Here is a 17,512-nt window from a genome sequence, read left to right on the forward strand (position 1 = left end):
ACCCTTCATGTCATGACCCCCAACACCTTTCTATATAATTAATAAATCTTTTCACCACCACCACCATCCGCCGACCTAGAGGCGCCACTTGGCTCAGCCGAAACATATGCGGTCACAAAGACACCGCCTAAATAAGGCGTTCAGCGAGCATTAATGTGTAAACTTAGTACAAAACATCCACCAGAATCCCTAGTTTCTGCAGCTGACCAATATGTTTTCGCTCCTTTTAGTTATTTCTTCTGATGAACCGCTACCACCTCCACCAGCAGCGGCAGTAAAAAATATAATCTAGCAGGAAATGTGTGAGGGTTTGCTCATACACAAGACCACTTTGTTATTTATCGTATTTCAACAGGAAGTGTGAAAATCATTTGATGTCGACAAAATTTTTAATGGAGAAATTTTTTTAAACACCTCTGCGCCCATCGTCACGCTCCAGCTAATAACACCCAACTGTCCTCTTTGCTAAATACCAAGTTTCAAGTGCTGCATGGGATGGAACGTAACAAGCCTATTGCAGGTTTCAATACCACGATGCGATTCTTAGCAGAAGTTACATTGTACGTGATGCGAATCTTTCTGGTTATTTTTCCGGGTGTTTTTCTTTCCACGTTTTCCTTCTTAAAACGTCGAATGATACGTTGGTGAGGTCTGCATGCGAACTGTACGACAAGCTGAACGTTGCGATAGAGAACAATTGGAAGACTATGAATGAAATCACGAATTCATTTCTATTTAGGGCGAAACATTGTGAAATCGAAAGCCGCTGAATCCACTTTTAAAATATGTTATTTTTGAACACACATCTTATGGACGTCTGGATTGTGGTTCGGATTTTTTATGAAGAGGGCATCTTGTTAGTTTAACTGCAGCGCCAGAAAGTACCGAGAAACGTACGTCATAGTCGAGTCAACCACAACGAGCTCAAGTCGGCTGGCGCCGGCGAGCACACGAGTGGCGACAAGAAGCTCGGACGAGGCTGCTGTGCAAATGATTTATTGGCAGTTCTTGTGAAAGAAGTCGAGCCAGAAGGCACAGAAGATCCTTTCTTCTTTTTGTTTTCAGAGTCAGGTATCGTGATGGTAGATGAAGACTGTGGAGCATATTGATCGACGAACACGCTGAACGCCGCAGCGAAGGTGATGCTTAAATGCAGCTGATAGCAGGAGCGCGCTGAACGCTGTAACGGTGCACATTTTACGATCCAGCAGGAAGGCGAGGTGCTTCTGGCACGTCACAGTGCTTGTGGGGAACAGGAAGTCTTGCACGACGCGCGGCTGTCACAGCAGGGCCAGATGTGAAGTAAGAAGACAGCATGCACGGTACACGAAGCAGCAGGTCCAGATGGTGTGGGTGGTACACAGGAAAGCCACAGTACCTGCAGAAACAAAAGGAGATATAAACAAAATCGCACGAACAAGAAATTCGCGCGCGCACTCTGACACCATTCAACCAACGCTGCTAGAGGCCCAGCAAAATTATTTTCTTGCCAGTAAAATTATGAAGTTCCGTGACATTTACCCTCGTGGCAAGGCGAATTTCATGGATAACTGCCCAACGTGGTCGATGAGTGACGGGACGTTTACCCTGTGGCAAAGGGTAACGGTGTGTCGTGGGGTACAGTAAACAGGCGTCACGCATGGTCGCTCATCCATCTATAATATATGCACTGACATACAAGCCGGTGAGGGAATGCCTAACATTGACAATGCAGGAGTATCCGGATGCAGTAAGCAGTCAACGGGTACGAGTGTGGGGATTAGGGGTATTACAGTGCATAAGTGGATTTTGCGCCTCCGGTTGACTGAGTGTGGTGGCTGTGCATTCCGTATATGTGCTACATTGCAGGAGTGTAAGGGCGTGCGTGCACGACACCCAGACTTCACAGAACGACACCCAAACAGCTATCACTGACAAATGTAAATGAAAAGAATCGAAATCAAACAAAAGGCCGCAGGAGCGGGATTAGCCTGCAATCAGATAATAAAAAAATAATGAAAGGCAGCAATAGCTGAAAACTAATTTTCAGGAGAACAATGAAAAAGTAAGGAAACGACGAGGGAAAAAGCGCGCACAAAGAACGGGGAAGTTGAGGCTTCGATATATTGACGAGCCGGCTTCAAGAGGAGAAAGCCTCACAAGCAAAATAAAAAACATACAAATTCGAACAACAGAGTGAAAACTACACTTTATCGATAGTTCCTGTCAATAGCTGATCAGTCTGGCTTAACATAGAAAAACGAAGTGCGAAAGGCGTCTACTCACTTGGGGTAGACACTCCAGGCCTCAACGCACCGCCTCGAGTCGATGGCCAAGGACAGGGACAGGAGATCGAGGCAGCTCCATACGCCACGTCGGCAGTAGCTCCTTGCTGGCACACTGGAGCCCTCGCAGCGACGACGACAGGCCGGGAGCAGCAGGTCACCGCGTCGAACTGAACTCCTCTGTGCACTCAAATGGAAAAACTGAAAGGCTCAGGTGCAAACATTCAGGTGAAATACGTAAGGGAAAAGGAAAGGCAGGGAAAGAAGAAGCAAAGTAGACAAATAGAGCAGAAAGTATTTTGAAGAAGGAAGCAACCTTGCACACCGCAAAAGAGCCGGACTGACGTCCACCTTGCCTGGTCAAGAGGCTCCCTTGAAAGTATGCAAAACTAGGTAATTAGCACGTACAGGCGATCAGGAGTGACTGTGCACTGATGAGAAAAGTGAACTTGCACACCTCAAAAGAGCAGGACTGACGTCCACCTTGCCTGGTCAAGGGGCCCCCTTGAAAGTATGCAATAGGTAGCTAACTAGCACGCACAGGTGACCAGGAATGACTGCACTGATCAGAAATGTACCCTTGCACACCGCAAAAGAGCCAGACTAATGTCCACCTTGCCTGGCCAAGAGGCCCCCTTGAAAGTATGCAAAGGCAGCTAATTAGCATGTACAGGTTATCAGGAATGACTACACAAGAGACAAGCGAGAAAACAATTTATATTGAGCAGGATGAACAGACGAAATGTTATGAGGGCCATTAACTGTTGTCGACTAGTAACGCAGACTTGTACTGTCAGTAATACAGTATTGTAGAGGGAGGAGGCATACGTGCGGCAGGAATCGAACATCCAGCGTGGTGCGTGGATGCCGGACCTAGCGAGAGAGCCGAGCTCGCACTTGCTGAAGTGGCTCCGAGAACCCAACACGGCGTATCTGCAAAGACAAGTCAAAGGGAGACCGTGAGCTGGTGCATCTGCAAAGATAAAAACTGAACGTTCTTCAAAAGCAACCGTTACGCCTTGCGTCTTCCAAGGGCGTCCGAAGTTATACGCTGAACACTGCACTGTCTGGAAGAAGCGTGAATATAGCACGCAATCTTCGCCTAAACTGCATCATCCGCCCCCTCTGCGGTTCCTGGGTGTCGATACAATCTTAGGGGGCACCGCTTTCGTCTGCAGCCATGTCAGTCTTCTCGTTTCGATAAGTCACGGTCCTACTTATCGAAAACGCAGAAAACTGGACGCTGCGATGCAGTGGCCGAAGCTTTCGACAGTACAGCGTTTATGTCACGAGGCAGAGGGTGCACGAAAGGAACGTTTCACGATCCGCAACTGCCCTATTGGGCCAGATGCCATCGCGAGCCGAATGCACCAGTGACGTTGCACCAAGCATGAGAATGCTGGAGTGAGCACATCTGCAAAGAAAAAAAAAGGGTGGTGACAGACACGCAAGCATATATCGTCGCAGTTTCACATACTCACCGTGGGAGCAAAGCGGGCGACCGAAGCCTTGCGCCGCGGGGCTGAAACAAGTAAGAAAACCGAACAGACCTTGGCTGCAGCGGAAACACGATGTGCCGCAGACCGTAGGCAGCGTCCATTCTTCCGAGTTGCTGGGCGAGGCTGGCGAGAATTTCCGAGCGCCGTGTACGGCCACAAACCACATGTCGCTCAAGACCCTATCCCGCAACGGGGTTTCGGTGGCATGACATGGTGGCTTGGTCGCAACGCCGTTCGGAACGGGTTTCTGTTACATGACAGAAACGGCAGTGAGCTCGCATATCTAAACCCCGTCGAGGCAGCGAGCGAAGTCTATCTGACTTGCCCATTGTGAGCTAAGCCTAAAGCTATATGCGTCGCGAATCCTAGCTCACCGCGCTTCCGTCACGGAACAGAAACCCGATGGCGATGGCCCGTGAAACCTCTTCTGTACGCTTAGAGTTGCTTATTAATCAATGCTCGCGGAAACAGCGCGAGTGGAGCTTAAATTTCCGCTAACAGCCCACAGCGGGTTTCACGGGCACGTCACCCTCGCCGCGAGGCTTAGCCTCGCACTCACCTTCGATGCCGACGGCCTGGCTCGGAGAGGTGTATCCCTCGGCAGTCGTCGGTCGGTCGCGGGTGTAACGGCTCCGAGGAGTCTCCGCTGGAAGGCGAAGACCACAGCAATCCAACGGCAACGAGCACAAAGTCACGTCAACGAGCACTGCCGCTTGTACTACTGCGAAAATAATTTCCGTGACTATCACGGACGAAGGGAGAAGAGCGGTCTGGCGGTCGCATTTTTCACCCGCGATGCAGCTGCTTGCGCATGCGCGTTGCTGTCAGCTGCTAAAATGCGATCGGTCGCTCTGCGTTGTCACCCTTATCAGCTAAAGAAAATTTCCCCCGGGCAGAGGCAGGCGAGCAGTGACATGTGCACTTCGCCCCACTGCTGCTTCCGTGGGCAGACGACGCATCGTCACGCTTTCTGCGGCTATACTTTTTTGTTTTCGGTGTCTGCCGCCGGCCAGTCTAAATGAAGCGATATCAAGACTGCCTTTGAGGCGCAAGATTCGCCATGCATGCGCTTGCTAGACTTCTTGGGCGACGTTTTTCCGTGTTCCTCATCGCCTGCACTTTAAACAAACGGACTAAAAAGAACGGAATAATTTCCGTATTCCTTCGTGTTAATTCAAAAACCTAATGGCTTATAATCTCTATACACCAGGTGTTTCAGGGAGGACTCAAAAATTTTCAGATATATGCTTTTTGGGATCAAAATATGGCTTTTGCTGCATATTATTACCCGTGCTGGCAGACACCAGAAAATCGTTATAAGTAGTAAGCTGGTTAACTAATATTTAATAAATAACTTTTTACCAGCACAGACAGGTAATCAAAGCAGCACTGTGGGCTAGTTGGTTTTACATTTGTACACAGGACAAGCGCGCGCGCTTGTCCTGTGTACCCCGTTCCAGTCGTCGTGTTGTTGGTGTGTAGCGCATTATTCACACCAACAGTTAGGTGCCTAGTGGCAATTAGAGATTTACAGCCGGTCGTTAGTAATAGCTGTATAGGTTTTTAGCATTTCTAAATTGTCCTCGGCGCTGTGGATAAACAAAGTTTGGCTACATCGGGACAAAATACATGCGCTTTAGGAAAGCAGACAGGCAAAGCAATCTTTCCAGTGCATGTAATTAATCAAAAAAGCCAAATTTTGTCGAGCCAAAGCGCCAAGGGTAGTCGCGTTTTCGAAATTATAAAAACTGATATCGCTATTACTAACGACCGGCTACAAATCTACAAAGAAGATGCGCTCTTGCATCAACTTTGTTCTTGCTGGGTCCACATTTCATCGACGGTGAGCTTGTACACGTCAGGCTTTGCTGCATGTTTTCGAAACAAATAGCGGTCTAATCCGTGCTACACCTAGATTATTCCACTGCAGGAATTGATGCGTGCTGACCCATGTTGTGTTGCCATGGGCAAAGTATAGTTTTTGAGGAAAGTGACTTCTAATCAAGCGCCAGCCAGTAGTAGTAAGTTGTTTAGTTACATAATAATAAAAAGGAAGCAAAAGGTTTTTTCTAGGCCTGGCATATGCCACCGATACTGAAGCACCTCAGGTGGGGCAACGGATATAAAGGATAGCAGACAGAATGGAGAAATGAAAGAGGCGAGGGGACAGGAAGAGAGGATAGAGGGACAGGTACGTAATATACACAAAAACTATTTACACAACACGCGCTACCCACTGAAAAATTGGTTTTGGGGGGAAAGGAAATGGCGCAGTATCTGGCTCATCTCGGCAGACACCTGAACCGCGCCATAAGGGAAGGGATAAAGGAGGAACTGAGAGAAGAAAGGAAGAAATACGTAGTGGAGGACTGTGGAATAATTTCGACCGCCTGGTGATCTGTAACGTGCGCTGACATCGTACAGCACACGGGCGCCTTTCCGTTTCGCCTCCATCGAAACGCGGCCCACAGTAGGGATCGCACCCGGGTACTCCGGATCAGTAGCCGATTGCCCCAACCACTAAGCCACCGAGAAAGAAGTTGTTGCAAGGAATAAAGAAAAGGAAAGGAAAGTGCACAGGCCTGCTCACTGGCTCAAGCCGAGCCACAATCGCTACCACGTGCAGATAGTAGGAGAGCTGAAAGATGGGATAGAAAGACAGGATAGTAAAGACGCGCTAGAGACAAGGCCGAACCCGGAGGCAGTGCAATACCGGGCCAACCGGTGGCGGGAGTGAAGCATGCTTCAAACTCTCCGTCACATTTCCAAAAATAAGTGCAATTGGACCCGTAACAGACACTCTACGGGGTCCGGACAATCACCTGAGCCACCGCCAGTGCGCAAGCGGTTTTAGGCCAATTCGCGGACAACTGGCGCCATCTGGCGGCAGCACCGCCAGCCAATGCACATGCGCTTTTCGGCCAACTCGCGGACAAGTGGCGTCATCTGGTACTACCATGGCGATTCTTGTTTGAATGGATGCGTGCTGCGCCGCAGCGGCAAAACTTGACTCCGGGGCGCACTCTCCCAGACTGACAATCTTGTGTCTTCGCAAAGTCGTTATTGTTGGTAGCAATTAAAAAAAAAACATTTTGCAGTCAGTACTGCTTCACTTGACATATATAACAACAACCAAACGATTTAACACGTTTTGGCGGGCTGGTTGGTTAAGCATCTTGAATAAACAGCGCGAACAAAGACGAGCACAAAATACAAGAAAGCGCCGTGTCGTTCGCTTTCTTGTCTTTTGTGCTCGTCTTTGTTCGCGATGTTTATTCAAGAACCAAACGAGATTTTTTTGAAAATCCTCTGAGCCTGACTAGGGCGCCTATGAACGTCCTGCAGCATTAATTGGTGGACGGAACCGTGAATGACAACGAAAGTTCAAAATGTAGCCGTTCGGCTGACCTAACCACTGTCCAAATGTTATTCGAAACCGTAGGCATGAGCTTTCACCACGATTACTGGCGAGTTCCGGCTTTGGGAGCGCTGAAAGGTGACGTCTGCTCTGTGCACGTCACGCAGCAGCTATTGCAGCCAGCCCAGACAACACTGAAATATCCTGAGGACATACTGAGGATGTTTTTTTGAGGACATTCTTTATCCTCAGGACATCCTGAAATGGTCCTCAAAATGTACTAGAAAGGTCCTCACGTCCGGCCTCAGGACATCCTCAGAATAGCCTCAAAAGGACAATTTCTGATGTTTTGAGTACATTCTGAGGAGGTTATAACTGGTCAAGCTGCATAAAAAAACGCGAAAAATTTGTGCAAATAATTTATTCATTAAATTCCTCAGCTGCTTGCTGCCATTTGGTGTTATCCCGGTGTGCTTCACGGGCTCCTTTACTGCTCTTCTGAGCTGCGACTGTCTTCTGTGGTGCCTACAGAAATAGAGATGGAATATGCATATATGAGGACACACATTTACAAAACCAAAACAAACATAGTAGAACACCGGAGCACAGGCAAATCATGTTATTATTTTGCATGTTGTGCATCCAAAAAGGAAATAATTCATGCAAATAATAAATACTTGCACATAAGTAAAGTGTATATTTGGGAAGAAAAGGCACACAAACATCCAGCCATATCAATGTGTGTTGTTGGGCAAGCTGGTGAGATATTCAGAGGGAAAACAGTGCAAAAGAAAACACACAGGACAAGAAAGACAGACAAACTCGAGCGCTGACTAACAACTGAGTGTATTTAGTGCGAAAGCGAAATAAATACTTGGAAAAAATGACAAATGCGCAGGCGCAGGAAAGGAAAAAAAACAGCCATAGGTGAACTGGTCAGTCGATCATTTCGTTAAGCTATTCACTCCCTTCCTCTTTACATTTATGTTTTCATAAAAGGACTCCGCACCAAAACAGGCAGCAAACAATACAAGACAAGCGCTTGTTCCTTCTCTCTTACTGCATGCTGTCTGTTTTGGCACTAGGTCCTTTTGCGAAAATGTGCACCAACTAGCCCCTCAGCAAGCATTACATTTCTGTTTCACACATTTCCTAAAGTAAATAGAGAATTTCTCGTCTTTTGTGTACAAATTCCCCACTGACATGAACCAGAAAACTGAGAAAACCCTCAGTAAAATTTAATAAAATCCCGCCGATAATTCTGTAGCACATAAATAGTACTGGCCAAGTTGAAATGCAATCATGAGAGATACTGCTTGAAAGCATCCATTTGGAGTTGGAAAAAGATAACATGCCACCCGCCATAGAAAAAGCCTTCCGCTTCTGCCACTGTGGCATAAACTCATGGTTTATACAGTCAGTTATGCTGATATTTCTGAATGAAGGAGGGGAAAAATAATGGCATCGCGTTTAAAAAAGAGTTTCAAAGCTTTGCGTGAAACATTCTCTAGTGGCCAGGCACGCAGACTAGACAGTTGTGATGCTCTATATATGCCAAGCATTGATGATCGGCATGGAGAGGAGTACAGGTCCTCGAGCTGAATGAACTTTCTTCCTACAACGCAAGGTGCTCCAGTTGGCAGATGTGCAAAGTTCTCGATGACAATTATAGATCCATCTTGCAGAATGCAGCAGCTGTCCTCTTGCCAGGGGCAAGGACTACACTGCCTGGCAGCTTCACTTTTTTGAACTGAGGCCCTTGACATGGAGCAATAAGGGGCCCAGACTCATGTTGTCCAGTGAGCAGTGGGAAGTTTGGCATCTGCTGAGCCTCCTTCAGTACAGCTCCTTGCTGTGATAGTCTGTTAGAGAGCTGCTCAAGTGGTCGCTCTGGTTTTCGGAGCAGTCTTTTCAGAGCAAACATGTGGTTCTCAAATGGGAACGCACTCCATGAATCCAATAGACCCAGGTGCTCAACATCGGATGCCAGATGGCATAGTCCATGCACATTGTGCGAAGCATGCTCCTTGCCATATATCTTCGTAAAGCCTTTAACAAAATGGTTCAGAAGCTGCCCTGCATACTGCACTTCACTTTTTGTGCCATTAGGCATTGAAAGAATGGTAATAGCAACATGCAAAGCTAGAAAATTCTCATACATCTCTGATGGAAGAAGCGATGACAGGAGCACGGGTCCCCCATACAGCAAAAAGAAACGAAACTGTGGCCTTCCAGCGATCCAGATCTGTGAGGCTACGAGGCTTTCGGTTAAGTTCACAAAGAACAAACGGTGCGGCCTTGACATTTCTCACTGACAGTTCAATGCGGACTTTGCTGCCAAGCCTTATAGCTTTCGGGCCACGGAACCACAATACAAGCAATTTGTGCACCACGCCTAGGCAAACGAGGTGCATATAATCTAGCGGGACATCCCTCACAATGCCTATTGGCAGCTGCTCTACAATACTGCTTCCAGTATGATACTGCTCCTGCGACCTCTGCCTAAAACTGCAGTCCGTTCAGCTCACTGCTAATGTTTGGAAAACAGACTCTTCCTTCAATGTACGCACCCTTAACAGTGCACTTCGTGTAGCTGTAATAGCCCGTGTGGTTTTTGACTCACAAAACAAATGCCTTTGCAGGCGCATCACACACAATGGCTTTTAGCTTTACAGGTATTGTGAAAGCTTCAACAGCAATTCCTGTAGATAAAAGAACATTTAGCTCTTCAACAAAGCTGTATAGGAACTCATTTGCATCTCTCGGCTTGCTGTCACCGAAGAAAACACTCGTCACAAATGGTGCCGCATGCTTGAGGTTGCTTATGCGGCCGAAAATTGTCCAAAACTGGCCTCTAGAACTTTTCGATAATGGTAGGCCATCAATATGAAAAGTCAGATTCAGTTCCGGCGGCAGGTCTCGACACTGTCCCAGGATTTCCCGTATTCCTGCTTCTACACCGAAGTGGCGGTACTGGCCTTCCGAAATTTCGGAAAGTTCATTCGATTTTTTCGGTGTCTGTAGCAGCGCTCTCGCCGATGATGGGAGAGAAGAAAAACACTTGTGGCTGCGGAGCACTTTCAAAAGTGACGTGACAGCAGCATGCGACGACCCAGACTCCACTGCCCAAGTTTGAAGCTGGTGGCGGAAAGTCGCTACGTCCTCGTCAGCGCGTTCATGATCGGCTTCGTAATCAAACCTGCCGTCAACCTGAGGACAAAGGTCCTGATCGGAGCTTAAATCTACAAAAACCGATGAGGTCCCAGCTTCAGCATCTTGACTTGTGGGGTCTGGGGTCGGCACATCCTCAGTATCGGGCACAAAACGTTCGGTCACACACACATCACGCTGAAGCTGGCTGCACAGTTCTGACAATGGATCAGCACCAGCTTCGGCACACGCGGGGAGTTGCAGGCTAACGTCAACCCGTCTTTTCCTAGTGCGGCGAAACTTTCGCGCACGACTTTCCGTTGACATCGTGCAAATCTAAAAGGCGTCACTCACTTTTCTGAGAGGCATCCATCGCGGAATAACACGCACGTGCGAGTAGCGTGCGTGCTTCGCCGTCCCGGTAATCGATCACGACGTTGCGGATGCAGGCTTGGCTTGGCTTAAACGAGAAGCGGCAACACACGGTAATGATGATGTTGATCGTGCGATGCTATGTTAAGAGGCAATAAATATTGCGGAACGATTGACTTTGTGAAAAAGAACATTTTTTACTGAAATAAAAAACACTGTAATTTGCCTACCCAGCAACACACAGACGGGCCCCCAGATTCAAGCCCGCTTTCCGTGATCGGGCTAAAATCGTGCTCCTTCGCCAAAGGAAAAGCTAGCGGCATTGCGTACAACACGTAGCCTTGCATGAAGGAAAACGATTTGCAGAAGCTTTATTGTGCGCGATAGCGTCGTCACATGAAAAAACGGCAATGACAACTACGGTAGAACAGAACTCATCGATTTTCTCAGGACATGAACCAGCAGCGATGCGGGTGGCTGAATACGGCGTTGCACGAGCCTTACCGGAACCGCACCTCAAACTTTTTTCTCTGTCGTTGGCACGCAGCAAGCGTTCTCTGGGCTGCAGTTAGAACCAGCGTGCATGCGCGGTAGTCACCTAAACGCGGTGGTTTCTCTCGTTTCCGCGTGCAGCAATTAGCGGTCTAAGCGCGCTGTCGTTGAAAAAAACCACGCATACTGTCAATGGGATAAAACTTCAGAGCGCCGTCGCAGTAATGCATCACAAATAAAACTTAATGGAAGTAAATGCTTAGAAATCAAATTTCACACACACACACACACACACACACACACACACACACACACACACACACACACACACACACACACACACACACACACACACACACACACACATATATATATATATATATATATATATATATATATATATATATATATATATATATATATATATATATATATATATATATATATATATATATACAAGCATTATTTTTCTGATAATTTTCATGCATGCGTGTTCACAAACATATGTCCTCAAAATGACATTTTGAGGACCACGAAGCCGCTGGTATGACCTGGGAACATCATTCTGCGAACATTCTGATGACAATCCAACCTGGGACATTATGAGCACATATTGAGGATGTTTTAGAGGCCCCGAGGACGTTTGGACCATTTGAGGACGTCCTCAGGATGTTTGGTGTTGTCTGGGAGGAACGTATAAATTATTTCTCCCTGTTAAGACGCAATCATGAATTTCTTGCACTAGCGAAACAGGCAAAAAAGCTCGAGACAGTGGAAGAAACGACATCTCTGCACTAGCATTCGAAAGGGATGGATGACACTGTCCTACACATCGCCATACACTTGTACGCTGAGTTACTGGTTACCCGGTGAGGGATAGCTATCGGTGGAATGATGTCGAAAATCCATTGCTCGACTTGGACAGTAAGCAGTATGAAAGGTTCTACCTGCTCAGAATTAGGTGGTTAAATAAAGAAAGAGGGAATATATAGAGTTTGTAGTGTCTGACTGCTGACTGAGGTTGCAAATGTTCTGTGCGTTTACCGCTGATCCATAGCAAAGAACGCTGAATCGGCGGAAAGAAAAGCCCCCTGAACTCGTGCTGCCCCTTTCAGAGGCGCTCACTTCCGGTCACAATTAAAACCACTGTATAGCAAGCACCAGAGTTGTAGTGAAGAACATTTTAGTACGCTGTACCACAGTTGCGCGTTCGATGGATGGATGGATGGATGGATGGATGGATGGATGGATGGATGGATGGATGGATGGATGGATGGATGGATGGATGGATGGATGGATGGATGGATGGATGGACGGATGAACGGACGGACGGACTGACTGACTGACGGACGGAGGGACGGACGGACGGACGGATGGACGGACGGACGGACGGACGGACGGACTGGTGGATGGATGGATACGGCTGAACAGTTTAAATCGGGCGGTGGCTCAAGCCACCTAGCCATGACTTATGAAATTTTACTGCCTAGTCATGCCCCCTAGTGGTTGTAAGGGCGTGACCCTTGATGTCACGACCCCCAACACCTTTCTATATAATTAATAAATGTTTTCACCACCACCACCATCCGCCGACCTAGAGGCGCCACTTGGCTCAGCGGAAACATATGCGGTCACAAAGACACCGCCTAAATAAGGCCTTAAGCGGGCGTTAATATGTAAACTTAGTACCAATTATCCACCCGAATTCCTAGTTTCTGCAGCCGACAAACATGTTTTCGGTCCTTTTAGTTATTTCTTCTGATGAACCGCTACCACCTCCACCAGCAGCGGCAGTAAAAAATATCAACTAGCAAGAAATGTGTCAAGGGTATACTCCTATACAGACCACTTTGTTATTTATCGTCTAGCGACGGGAAGTATTAAAATCATTTGATGTTGACAAAATTTTTAATGGAGAATTTTTATTAAACAACTCTGCGTCCATCGTCACGCTCCAGCTGATAATACCAACGTGTCCTTTTTGCTAAATACCAAGTTTCAAGTGCTGCATGGGATGGAACGTAACAAACCTATTGCAGGTTTCAGTACCACGATGAGATTCTTTGAAGAAGTTAGTGTACGAGATGCGAATCTGATTATTTTTACGGATGTTTTTGTTTCCAAGTTTTCCTCCTTAAAACGTCGAATGATACCTTCGTGAGGTCTGCATGCGAACTGCACGGAAAGCCAAGCCTTGCGATAGAGAAAAATTGGAAGATTATGTAATGAAATCACGAATTCATTTTTATTTAGGGCGAAACATTGTGAAATCGAAAGCCGCTTAATCAACTTTTGAAAGTTATTTTGGAACACACATCTAATAGACGTCTGGATTGTGGAGCCGATTTTCTATGAACAGGGCATCTTACCACTTTTGCTGCAGCGCCAGGAAGCACCGAGAAACGTCGTAGTCACGTCAACCACAACGAGCTCAAGTCGGCTGGCGCCGGCGAGCACACGAGTGGCGACAAGAAGCTCGAATACGAGGCTGCTGTGCAAATGATTTATTGACAGTTCTTGTGAAAGAGGTTGCGCCAGAAGACACGGAAGATCCTTTCATCTTTTTGTTTCCAGAGTCAGGTAGCGTGATGGTAGATGAAGACTGTGGAGCAGACATTGTTCGACGAACACGCTGAACGCCGCAGCGAAGGCGATGTTTAAGTGCAGTTCATGGCAAGAGCACGCTGAATGCTGTGGCGGTGCACATTTTACGATCCAGCAGGAAGGCGAGGTGCTTCTGGCACGTCACAGTGCTTGTGGGGAACAGGAAGTCTTGCACGACGCGCGGCTGTCACTGCAGGACCAGATGTGAAGTAAGAAGACAGCATGCACGGCACACGAAGCAGCAGGTCCAGATGGTGTGGGTAGTACACAGGAAAGCCACAGCACCTGCAGAAACAAAAGGAGATATAAAAAAATGGCACGAACAAGAAATTCGCGTGCGCACTCTGACACCATTCAACCAACGCTGCTATAGGCCCAGCAAAATTATTTTCTTGCCAGTAAAATTATGAAGTTCCCAGACATTTACCCTCGTGGCAAGGCGAATTTCATGGATAACTGCCCAATGTGGTCGATGAGTGACGGGACGTTTACCCTGTGGCAAAGGGTAACAGTGTGTCGTAGGGTACAGTAAAGAGGCGTCACGCATGGTCGCTCATCGATCTATAATATATGCACTGCCATACAAGCCGGTGAGGGAATGCCTAACATTGGCAATGCAGGAGTATCCGGGTGCAGTAAGCAATCAACGGGTACGAGTGTGGGGATTAGGGGTATTACAGTGCATAAGCGGATTTTGCGCCTCCGGTTGACTGAGTGTGGTGGCTGTGCAGGCCGTATATGTGCTACATTGCAGGAGTGTAAGGGCGTGCGTGGACGACACCCAGACTTCACAGAACGACACCCAAACAGATATCACTGACAAATGTAAATGAAAACAATCGAAAGCAAACAAAAGACCGCAGGAGCGGGATTAGCCTGCAATCAGATAATAAAAAAATAACGAAACGCTATTTTCAGGAGAACAAAGAAACAGTAAGGAAAGGACGAGGGAAAAAGCGTGCACAAAGAACGGCGAAGTTGAGGCTTCGATATATTGACGAGCCGGCTTCAAGAGGAGAAAGCCTCACAAGCAAAATAAAAAACATACAAATTCGAACAGAGTGAAAAATACACTTTATCGATAGTTCCTGTCAATAGCTGATCAGTCTGGCTTAACATAGAAAAACGAAGTCCGAAAGGAGTCTGCTCACGTGGGGTAGACACTCCAGGCCTCGACGCGCCGCCTCGAGTCGATGGCCAGGGACAGGGACAGGAGATCGAGGCAGCTCCATACGCCTCGTCGGCAATAGCTCCGAGCTGGCACACTGGAGCCCTCGCAGCGACGACGACAGGCCGGGAGCAGCAGGTCACCGCGTCGAACTGAACACCTCTGTACACTCAAATGGAAAAACTGAAAGGCTCAGGTGCAAACATACAGGTGAAATACTTAAGGCAACAGGAAAGGCAGGGAAATAAGAAGCAAAGTAGACAAATAGAGCCGAAAGTATTTTGAAGAAGGAAGCAACCTTGCACACCGCAAAAGAGCCGGACTGAAGTCCACCTTGCCTGGTCAAGAGGCTCCCTTGAAAGTATGCAAAACTAGGTAATTAGCACGTACAGGCGATCAGGAGCGACTGCACAGATGAGAAAAGTAAACTTGCACACTTCAAAAGAGCAGGACAGACGTCCACCTTGCCTGGTCAAGGGGCCCCCTTGAAAGTATGCAACAGGTAGCTAATCAGCCCGCACGGGTGACCAGGAATCACTGCACTCAGTAACGTAACCTTGCACACCGCAAAAGAGCCAGACTGATGTCCACCTTGCCTGGCCAAGAGGCCCCCTTGAAAGTATGCAAAGGCAGCTAATTAGCATGTACAGGTTATCAGGAATGACTGCACAAGAGACAAGCGAGAAAACATTATATTGAGCAGGACGAACAGACGAAATGTTATGAGGGCCATTAACTGTTGTCGACTAGTAACGCAGACTTGTACTGCCAGTAGTACAGTATTGTAGAGGAAGGAGGCATCATACGTGCGGCAGGAATTGACCATCTAGCGTGGTGCGTGGATGCCGGACCTAGCGAGAGATCCGAGCTCGCACTTGCTGAAGTGGCTCCGGGAACCCAAGTCGGCGTATCTGCAAAGACAAGTCAAAGGGAGACCATGAGCTGGTGCATCTGCAAAGATAAAAACTGAACGTTCTTCAAAAGCAACCGTTATGTCCTGAGCCTTCCAAGGGCGTCCGAAGTTATACGCTGAACACTGCACTGTCTGGAAGAAGCGTGAATATACCACGCAATCTTCGCCTAAACTGCATCATCCGCCCCCTCTGCGGTTCCTGGGTGTCGATACAAACTTCGGGGGCACCGCTTTCGTCTGCAGCCATGTCAGTCTTCTCGTTTCGATAAGTCACGGTCCTACTTATCGAAAACGCAGAAAACTGGACGCTGCGATGCAGTGGCCGAAGCACCCGGCAGTACAGCGTTTATGTCACGAGGCAGAGGGTGCACGAAAGGAACGTTTCACGATCCGCAACTGCCCTATCGGGCCAGATGCCATCGCGAGCCGAATGCACCAGTGACGTTGCATCAAGCATGAGAATGCTGGTGTGAGCACATCTGCAAAGAAAAAAAAAAGGTGTGACAGACACGCAAGCATATCGTCGCAGTTTCACATACTCACCGTGGGAGCAAAGTGGGCGCGACTGAAGCCTTGCGCCGCGGGGCTGAAACAAGTAAGAAAACCGAACAGACCTTGGCTGCAGCGGAAACACGATGTGCCGCAGACCGTAGGCAGCGTCCGTTCTTCGGAGTTGCTCGACGAGGCTGGCGAGAATTTCCGAGCGCCGTGTACGGCCAAAAACCACATGTCGCTCAAGACCCTATCCCGCAACGGGGTTTCGGTGGCATGACATGGTGGCTTGGTCGCAACGCCGTTCGGAACAGGTTTCTGTTACATGACGGAAACGGCAGTGAGCTCGCATATCTAAGCCCCGTTGAGGCACCGAGCGAAGCCTATCTGACTTGCCCATTGTGAGCTAAGCCTAAAGCTATATGCGTCGCGAATCCTAGCTCACCGCGCTTCCGTCACGGAACAGAAACCCGATGGCGATGGCCCATGAAACCTCTCTTCTGTACGCTGCGAGTTGCTTATTATTATTCAATGCTCGCGGAAACAGCGCGAGTGGAGCTTAAATTTCCGCTAACAGCCCACAGCAGGTTTCACGGGCACGTCACCCTCGCCGCGAGGCTTAGCCTCGCACTCACCTTCGATGCCGACGGCCTGGCTCGGAGAGGTGTATTCCTCGGCAGTCGTCGGTCGGTCGCGGGTGTAACGGCTCCGACGAGTCTCCGCTGGAAGGCGAAGACCACAGCAATCCAACGGCAACGAGCACAAAGTCACGTCAACGAGTACTGCCGCTTGTACTACGGCGAAAATAATTTCCGTGGCTACCACGGACGAAGGATGAGGAGCGGTCTGGCGGTCGCAGTTTTCATCCGCGATGCAGCTGCTTGCGCATGCGCGTTGCTGTCGGCTGCTAAAATGCGATCGGTCGCTCTGCGTTGTCACCCTTATCAGCTAACGAAAATTTCCCCTTGGTGCAGAGACAGGCGAGCAGTGACATGTGCACTTCGCCCCACCGTTGCTTCCGTGTGGCAGACGACGCGTCGTCACGTTTTCTGCGGCTATACTTTTTATTTTTTTTCGGTGTGGGCCGCCGGCCAGTCTAGATGAAGCGATATCAAGACTGCTTTAGAGGGGCAAGTTTCGCCATGCATGTGCGTGCTAGACTTCTTGGGCGACGTTTTTCCGTGTTCTTCATCACCTGCC

At 48.3% G+C, this 17,512-nt stretch overlaps 1 long non-coding RNA gene and 1 pseudogene across 1 annotated transcript; both read right to left on the minus strand.

Annotated features, from left to right (window-relative positions):
- Positions 1-7,527: 7,527 nt before the first annotated feature.
- On the minus strand, positions 7,528-10,691 carry LOC144106868 (uncharacterized). Its single transcript, XR_013309143.1, has 2 exons — positions 10,626-10,691; positions 7,528-7,646 (listed from the first exon to the last, which is right to left on the minus strand). It is a non-coding gene; the product is annotated as an uncharacterized LOC144106868 (long non-coding RNA).
- LOC144106867 (uncharacterized) lies at positions 8,412-9,734 on the minus strand (annotated as a pseudogene).
- Positions 10,692-17,512: the final 6,821 nt, after the last annotated feature.

This window comes from Amblyomma americanum, chromosome 10 (assembly GCF_052857255.1).
Source record: "Amblyomma americanum isolate KBUSLIRL-KWMA chromosome 10, ASM5285725v1, whole genome shotgun sequence".
Classification (NCBI taxonomy): Eukaryota; Metazoa; Arthropoda; class Arachnida; order Ixodida; family Ixodidae; genus Amblyomma; species Amblyomma americanum.